The following is a 9146-nucleotide window of genomic DNA, read 5'->3' as shown; positions in this document are numbered from 1 at the left end:
AAAGGTAATACAAACACTGTTTTTCTAGATGTGTTTGTTTCATCTTGAAGTTCTATCAGTGTTTGCTTTATACATCTTGAGAATATATATATAGGAAATTCACAACTTTGCTGTTGCCGTACACTCCCATCAAAGCGAATGTTTTATCAACATGAAGTTACATGTACTTCTGTTATTTTATTTATCTGATGTTTTAGTTTTCTTGGGTTGAGATTTTTTTTTTTTTTTTTGCCACTATGTCTTACTTAATCCTTTAACTTTCAGCTTCTGCAGTCTCTTATCATGTTTTCAAAAAGTGTTTTGTGTAAATGTCTGAAGAAGTATCTTTCCTTTGGAGCATTGCATCCATTGACTGGAACTGTAGTGAGTGCTCCAATGGCCATGCTATGTTGTGGAGCTGTAGAGGAATGTTAATCAGAACATGGCTGCTCTGGCAAGAGATCACATCCAAAGACCTTCTACATCTGAAACACAAGCATGCCTTTAACCTAGAAGACGGAGGCAAATAGATCTGAGTTCAAGGCCAGCTTAGTATAGAGTAAGTTTCAGGTAAAGAAAACTTAGGTCCAGGCGTGGTGGTACATGCCTTTAATACCAAACAATGAAGATAAAGATAGTTTGTAAAAGGAAGCACCCAGGTTTGACAGTGAAGTTTAATTGAGTGACAGAAAAAGTGACGAATCAGAGATGATTTGACAGAATAGGATACGCCCAACTCTCATAAGATGAGAGACCACAAAGGGAAGCTACTTAAGAGGCAATGCACAGAGAGAGAGGAGGCAGTTTTATTGGGACAGTAATGGAGAGAGAGGTTGCAAAAAGAGAATTCAGGTAAAGACAGAACAAGACATAGAATAAGAAGCCAGGAGATTAGAAAAGATTACTAGAGTTAGTTTGAGTCCAAGCAGAGCAATTCAGAGGCCTAGAGAAAAGCCAGATTGAATAAGTCAGCTGGGAGAGGAGTTTGAGCCAGAACAGCTGAGTTGAACCAGCCAGCTGCAAGCTCGAAAAGAACAAGAAAGGGTAAGTTTATTAAGCTGAAAGCATTGTAGTCCTGGATCAGATTGTACGGAGGCTAGAAGCTTCCAGGACTAGGCCTAGGTTAGCAGACGGAGGCAGTAAACCTTTGAGACAACAATTTAAACAGACGAATAAAAGTCCCTGTTACATGGAACCATGCCTGAAAACACATTTCATGGCCACTTACTTCTGCAAATAGAGCTTGTCATTTCTGTTTGCCTTACCTGTTATGTGTTTGCTTGCTACCAATCTTCCTCTAAGGGACCCATGTCCGTTTAGGTTGAGGAAAAGAAAAGAATCAGCTCTTGGAGGGCTGATAGGGGAGGATCCTGTTGACACTGAACTGATTCTGGTCCTAAAAGACCCTACTGTGGTCCCCCAGTCACAGTAGGTGAGGATGGAGACCAGATGATCTTTGGATTTTTTAAGTAAGTCCACTCCCAGCGGGACCAGTGATTCCCTAGCCCAGCTCAGGGCTCCCTTTTCAAGTTCCAAAATGCAAAATTGAAACATATATAGTCAGCCACAGGCAGAATCCCCACTTTTGCTCCCTGACCTGGAAAGTGATGCTATGATGGCTACAGAGGTCAAGAGGCAGCCACAAGGACTTTCTCTTCCTAGAACAATGGTATGGTAAAAAGCAGGATCAATTTCCAGTGGGAGTGGGGTTGCAGGGATTAGTTCCAACACCAAGGACCGAGAGATATAAAGGTGGCAATTTTCACCCACCTTCACCCAGCAGTCCTGTTGGCCTATGCAGGGGAATGGGTCTAGGAAAGTAACTGTGGGTAATCATAAGCTTTAACCAGGTATTACTCTATCTGATGTTGTTTTAGCAAATGTAATTCCCTTGCTCGAGCAAATTAACACGCGCACATGCATGCACGCGCGCGCACACACACACACACACACACACACACACACACACACACCCTGTGGCTACTATTCAGCTGTCAATTTGACATATACTTTTTAATGCCTCCTTTTTCATAAAGACCACTAGAAGTGGTTTTCTTCCAGCTGGTAAAGCCAGAAAAATGCTCTCACTGCCCTATATCAGGTCTCTATCCCTGGGTCAGAATTTAGTCCACAGGAAACGTTGGTATACTTCCCTTTTCTTCCACATCACACCTGCCCATTGCACTGACAACATTATGCTTGTTAGATTCGGTGAGCGAGAAGCAGTGGCTGGTCTACACATATTGGCAAGATGCTTGCACCTCAAACTACCCTCAACGGGTGGTTAAAAGGATATTTGTTTTTTAATTCAAGGATCTTCTGCCTCAGTGACATTTCTATATCTTCAAAGATGACGCTTTTGTGTTGCATAGGCTGCCTTCAATAACCAAAGAGACAAAACGCCGAGTGAGTGTGACTTTTGGAAGCTCGCATAGGCCTGCTGTTCCAGCTCACTTACTAAGTCATGCAAAAGCTGTTACTTTTGAGTGCGGATGAGAACAGGAGACGGGTCTGCAACACCTCCAGTATCTGTCAAGCGTGCTGCTCTACCGCTTGGGATATACGACACGGCAGGTGCAGCCATGTTGGAAAGTTCAGGTGGCAGATAGGAACGCTATTTGGAGCTTTTGGCAAATGCTGAAAGGTGAGTTTGAATTTTGGAGCAGAGGCTGCTGTGTTCTGCAGATGGCTGCTCTCTTTCTGAGAAGGAGATTCTTGGCCTGTTGTGTGTACCATCGCCACAGTAGAACACTTAACCAGTGGTGAGCCACCCACGTCACGAAGTGGAGTGTGTCCAGCAGCATCCTGGCACTCAAGGGACCTGCTATCTATGAAACTGAACCTGCTCTGGCACAGGTAAGTTATGTAAGAAGGACCTAAGTGTGCCTGTGGCCCACACTCCTGATGCCCTGCCTCCTCTCCCAGCCACAACTATGACTGCCTAAGAAGTCTCCTGCAACCAACAGACAGGAAGACTCAGGTGATCAGACTTGAGTTTGATGGTGAGTGGTTAAGTGTAATATACACTTCCGGTATTTCAGCCCCTCTCTGCCACATCTCTGAAGAAACGTGTACAGGAAAGGGCTTCCACTGAGCAATGCATCTGGTCGCTCACTTTTCTTGCAAGAATTGACATGCCACATACTGATTCACAGCCTGTGGCCAGTGGTTTGGCTGGGTGGGACTCGTGTGGAATGTGATTAGAAAACTGATGACAAAAAGGTATTTGTGACCTGAAGAATGGCCACCAAAGAATGGACAGTGAAGGAGGCTTCTAACACCAAGTAACTAAGATGGCACGTTCTGTGGAAATGAGTCCGCCTCTGTCCTCCAATCATTGTGGTCACTGCCCAGTGAGATCAAGGACAAAATGGCTGTAGAGCCAGGAGCAGAGGCTCCCCGTGGGCTCAGCAACATGTACTTCCACTCACCAAGACAGTCGAGGCTTCAGCCATTGCCAAGTGCCCAACCTTCCTGCAGCAGAGAACAACACCAGCCCTAATATGAAGCCATTCCCTGGGATGATTGCCCAGCCACTCAGAGGCAGGTTAATTGTATTAAGCGTCTTCCACAATGGGAGAGCAGTGCTTTGCTCTGAGTGGAATGGAGAATTAGTCGGAACATGGCCTTACCTCCCTGCACATAGTGCTCCTGCCAAATCTCTTCTATGGACTTATAGAATGCCCTCTCCAGTGCTGGCGCTCCTTGTCGCCCTACTTCTGAGCAAGGAACTCCCTGTCCAGCAAGTGGAGCATAGCAGCAGGCCCAGGGATTTACCATGTTCTCCATGGCTTGGTCAAAAATGCCACAATCTGATGCCTTACTGGCTATGGAGATTTATTTCTCACAGTGCCAAAGGGCGGGAAGTCTGAGATCGAGTCATTGGCAGATTGGGGTTTGGTGGCAACCCACTGGTGCTCCATGCTCAGGTGGTAGAAGGAAAGACAGCCTTTCATGCCACAAATCTCGTCTGGGAAAGTTTTAACCTAGTCAACTCCCCTAAAAGCCCCGGCACCCAATGGCATCACCATTAAAGGACATTGATATATTTGGGGGGACACACAGTCAGACTCTAGCATCTACCATGCTGAGACAGCTATCTTGATAGTGTGTTGAAAGGACCTTTTAAATGGTATAACACCAGCTATGTGGGAATGCCTTGCACAGCTGACCAAGGGCTTCCAGAAGGATGTTCTGGACTAGCATTCAGCAAGGGTTGCCATCTTCCGGAATCAGGATTTGCAGATCCAAGAACTGTGAAAAGGAAATGCGAGTGGCACCAGTCACTGGAAACCCCTAGTGCCTCCTTGGCCCGCATTTTTGCACCCTATCCCAAAGAGCATGTGCTCTATTGTTCTAGAGGCCTTGGAGCCAAAGGGAGAAATGCTTTGATCTGATTGGGAGGCACAAAAATAGCTCCACTGAGCTGGAAGAGCCGGCTGGCACTTTGGACTCTTTGTGCCTCAGAATCAACAAAAAGGGAGTTTCTGTGCTGCGTGGGGGTGGTTGATTCTGACTCCCAGCTCATACTGGGGACCCGTGATGCTGACTACAATGGAAGTGAGGAAGACGGAATCTGAAATGAAGACATCCCTCACAGCATCTCATAGTGGTGCTATATCCTGTGCTTAAAGCCAATGGAAAAACAATGTCCCAGCTAAGAAAGGGCTGCTAGTGGGCCAGACCCTTTAGGAGTGATGGTGTGGGTCATCCCACCAAATAAAGGACCATATCCAGGAGGGTTTCTTCGTGTACTGTTAGGCTCAGTCACATGCATTTTGTTCCTAATTGTCATGCTTCCTTGGTAGATTGACCCCTTCCTCTTTATACAATGCCTTTATTTCTTCCTGTAACAATGTTGTTCCTGAAAGTTTGTTTCCTCTGGTCATTATACCTTCATTCCTACTCTCTAGTGTCTTTCTATCCCTCCTCTTTTAACTCAGTTGTTTCTTTCTTTCTTTTCATTTTTCTTTTTTGGTTTTTCCAGACAAGGTTTCTCTGTGTAACAGCTCTAGCTATTCTGGAACTTACTCTGTAGACCAGGCTGGACTTGAACACAGAGATCCACCTGCCTCTGCCTCCCAAGTGCTGGGATTAAAGGTGTGCGCCACCACTCCCCAGCTTATTTGTATCTTTCAAATGTGTTTTGGGGAAGAGAGGATAGAGGCCAGACATGTGGAAATGCCATAAAGCTCACTATTCTCACCAAGATTCAGTGGGGTTGTTTTTGTTCTGTTTTGTTGAGCAAACCTCCTTGCAGTGTTGCAAACCTGCTTATCTCTGGAGTTATGAACAGGCTAGGTATGGCCACCCCCCCCCCAAAAGTGCTTTGCTTTTTATGTCGATGTAGACTTTCAGCCATTCTAAAAGTGCTTCCCTCACATTTTTTTTCTATCTCTCATTTTCCCTACTAGGTCCTCCTGCCTCTGTGTAAATCAACCACTCAGAACACTATAGTGTTTCATCAAATACCCCACAAACAGCAAAAGGCATGCAAAAGGACAAACAAATAATAGGAATGGAGTCGGGCGTGGTGGCGCACGCCTTTAATCCCAGCACTCAGGAGGCAGAGGCAGGCGGATCGCTGTGAGTTCAAGGCCAGCCTGGTCTACAAAATGAGTCCAGGACAGCCAAGACTACACAGAGAAACCCTGTCTCATAGGAAGAAAGAAAGACAGACAGAAAGAAAGAAAGAAAGAAAGAAAGAAAGAAAGAAAGAAAGAAAAGAAAGAAATGGAAAGTGTTTGCTGGTGGGACTTGACTCTTTTTTTTTTTTCCTCTGTGTAGCCTTGGCTGTCCTGGATTTGCTTTGTATACCAGGCTGGCCTCAAACTCACAACCATCTGCCTGCCTCTGCCTCCCAGACAGCTGGAATTACAGGTATGCGCCACCATGCCTGGCAGGACTTGCTGTTTCTTAAAAGGATGGTATTGGGCATGGGAATCCCTGGTGTTCAGGAGGCTGAGGCAGGAGGATTGTGGCTTTATTGAAGGAAGTGTGTCACTGGGGGTGGGCTTTGAAGTTTCAAAAGTCCATGCCTTTTCTAGTACTTTCTGCCTCCTTCTTGTCTCAAGACACAAGCTCTCAGTTGTGGCTTCAGCACCGTGCCTGCCTGCTGCCATGCTCCCACCATAATAGCCATAAACTTGCCCTCTGAAACTGTAAGGAAGTCTCCCCCCCCCCCATGAAATATTTCCTTTTATAAATGTCCTAGGTCATGGTGTTTTGTCATGGCAATAGAAAAGTCACTTAGACACAATACCCGTGTGCAGCCTGTGCGTCTGGTGATCTGCTCTATGGCTCTCCATCTTGTTCCCTTGAGACAGGGATTCTTAATGAACTATCTGAGTTTTGGCTAGGCTGATGACGAGCAAACCCCAGAGATCTTCCTGTCTCCACCCTGTGCCCTACCCTCCAGTACTGGGATCCCAGGTGGAGAACCACAAACTCTGTGTGTGTGTGTGTGTGTGTGTGTGTATGTGTGTGTGTGTGTCTGGTATCTATGTGTGGTGTGGGAAGTGTGTGTGTGTGTGTGTGTGTATGTGTGTGTGTGTGTCTGGTGTCTATGTGTGGTGTGGGAAGTGTGTGTGTGTGTGTGTGTGGTGTGTGGTGTATGTCTGGTATCTGTGTGTGGTGTGGGGAGTGTGTGTGTGGTGTGTGTTTGGTGTTTGTGTGTGGTGTGGGGTGTGTGGGTGTAGTGTGTGTGTGTGTGTGTGTGTGTGCGCGCGCGCGCACGCACACGCGCTCATGCGCTGAGTGCCCTGGGTATACAGACTTAAGTCATCATGCCTAGACAATGCTCTTCTCCATTGATCCATCTCTGCCGGCCCACGGAGGTTCTTTCAGAGTGCATCTGTGTTCGGTCAGTGGCCATCGCTGTTAAGTTTAGGTGCTGACAGCAAGGGGTGCAGCTGCCTCACTGCCTTTTCTTGTTGTGGTTGATCCACACAGCATTGTGTAAAACCGGAAGGAAGAAGTTGACCAACAAATATGAAGGTGCAGCAAAGATACAATAAACACAAGAGGGATGGAATTCAGGTGGAATCTCTTACGTAGGGGGACGTACAGAAGGAAGAGGCCACTGTGGGAGCTGCACGTCCCAGGGGCCATAGGTATGAAGTCAGCAGCCCTTACTGAGTGAGGATGGAGACTGAAGTAAGGAGAGTGATGTGAACTAGGCGTGGTAGCATGCACCTATAATCCCATCACTTCAGGCTGAGGCAGGAGGATTGATATGAGTTCAAGATCAGCCTGGGCAACAGAGTGAGCTCTTGTCTCAAACAAGAAACAAGCCAAAAACAGAAACAAGAAAAAAAAGAATATCGCACTAGTGTGCTCCTCTGCCGTTATGATAGAACACTGGCCAAAAGCGAGTTGGGGAAGAGAGTTTATTTACGTTTACAATTCCACATCCCGGTCCATCACCGAGAGAAGTCAGGGCAAGAACCTGGAGACAGGAACTGGGGAAGAGTGCTGCTTACTGGCCTGTTCCTCCTTGCTTGCTCCACCTGCTTCCTTAGTATCCCATGACAACCTATCTGGAGGTGGCGCCATCCACAGTGGGCCACGCCCTCCCACTGCAGTCATTACTCAAGAAAATGCCCACAGGCCGGTCTGACAGAGGCAGTTCCTCAGTGGAGGGGCCCTCTTTGCAGGTGGCTCTAGTTTGGGCTAATTTGAGAAAGACCAACCAGCATAAATGCTGTGACAAAAAAGAGCGAGGACATAGTGAGGAAATGTGATGAACCGAAACCAGAATTATGTGAAAGGATCTCTGAGGTCCTGCACGGTGGCAGCCCAAAGAATAAAATGCTGATAGGAATCCTCAAGTGAGAGTTCGCCAAAGCACAGAAGAGGTACTCTGTGGATACACGGTGCCCTAGAGGCCAAGCAAGCCTCAAGATACCTACCCTCAAGACACTGTACCTGTTGTATGCACAGGAACCATGTTGGAGGCCAGAGGTGGTTACCAAGTGTCTCCCTCAAATCACTGTATACTTTCTTTTAGATAGGGTCTCTCACTGATTTGGCGAGACTGGCTGACAAGACCCACTTTTTACAGGAGTGCTGGGGGTGGAACTCAGGTGCCCACGCTTCTGCAGCAAGCACTTGACCCTTTCTGAGCCCCATCGCCAGCTCCACCTGCTCCAGTGCTCTCAGGGCCACGGAATCCACAGCGAGGATTGCAGGCTTGTTGCTCACATGCATCAATTTTAATTCTTAGTACTTGCAATATTTTAAATCGTAGCATAAAATGCGTCTGTACTCTTCTTGTTTCCTCCTATACATTAGTCCCACAATAAGTTTAAAGGTCATGGAACAATCTCAACTTTTCTCTTTTAAAAAAATTAATGTATTTATTCAGATTACAACTCAATTGTTATTCCCTCACTTGTATCCACCCATTCCTCCCTCCCTCCCACTTTCACCCTATTCCCCTCCCCTAGGTCTATGACCGAGGAGGCCCTCCTCCCCCACTATATGGTCATAGGCTGTCAAGTCTCATCTTGGTAGCCTGCCTATTCTTTTTCTGAGTGCCACCCAGCCTCCCCATCAAAGGGAAGTGGTCAAATATGGGGCACCAGAGTTCATGTCCGAATCTCAACTTTTCATAAATGATTTTTGAGGAATTTTTGCCCAACTCCAGCATTTCCACTATCCAGAACTACTCCATGTATGAGAACTGCACCCCACATATTTATAACATATATACAACACACCACGTAGAAATATAAAATTGTCAATCACACCAGGCCAAAAAACCAAAACACGTAAGAGATAAACCACTAAGTGGTAATCATATACATTTCGTTTCTGCTCCGAGACTCTATATGGCCATAATCGACTGCAAATAAGCTGTCAGCCCCTGGGGAAACTGAGGCACGTGGGGTGCAGACTTGCGCGTTGCAAGGCTCGCTTAGCGCCGCCTCCAGGCCGCGCCCGCCGGTGCGCAGCGGTGCCGAGCTCGCGCGGGGCGGCGGAGAGCGGGCGGAGGGCGCGCACGGCGGCGGTACCGGGCCACGCACGGCGGCGCGAGCGGGCCACGCACGGCGGCAGGAGCGGGAGCGGGGCGCGCGGCGGGGCGGCGGATGGCCCAGAGCTGATCTATGCGGCGCTTGGAGGGGCTGTGTCTGCGGCGGCGGCGGCGGCGGCGGGGCCCTGCCCGC

This window comes from Acomys russatus, chromosome 7 (assembly GCF_903995435.1).
Source record: "Acomys russatus chromosome 7, mAcoRus1.1, whole genome shotgun sequence".
Lineage (NCBI taxonomy): Eukaryota > Metazoa > Chordata > Mammalia > Rodentia > Muridae > Acomys > Acomys russatus.
The sequence above is the reverse complement of the archived record's forward strand: the minus strand, read 5'-3'. Positions refer to the sequence as shown.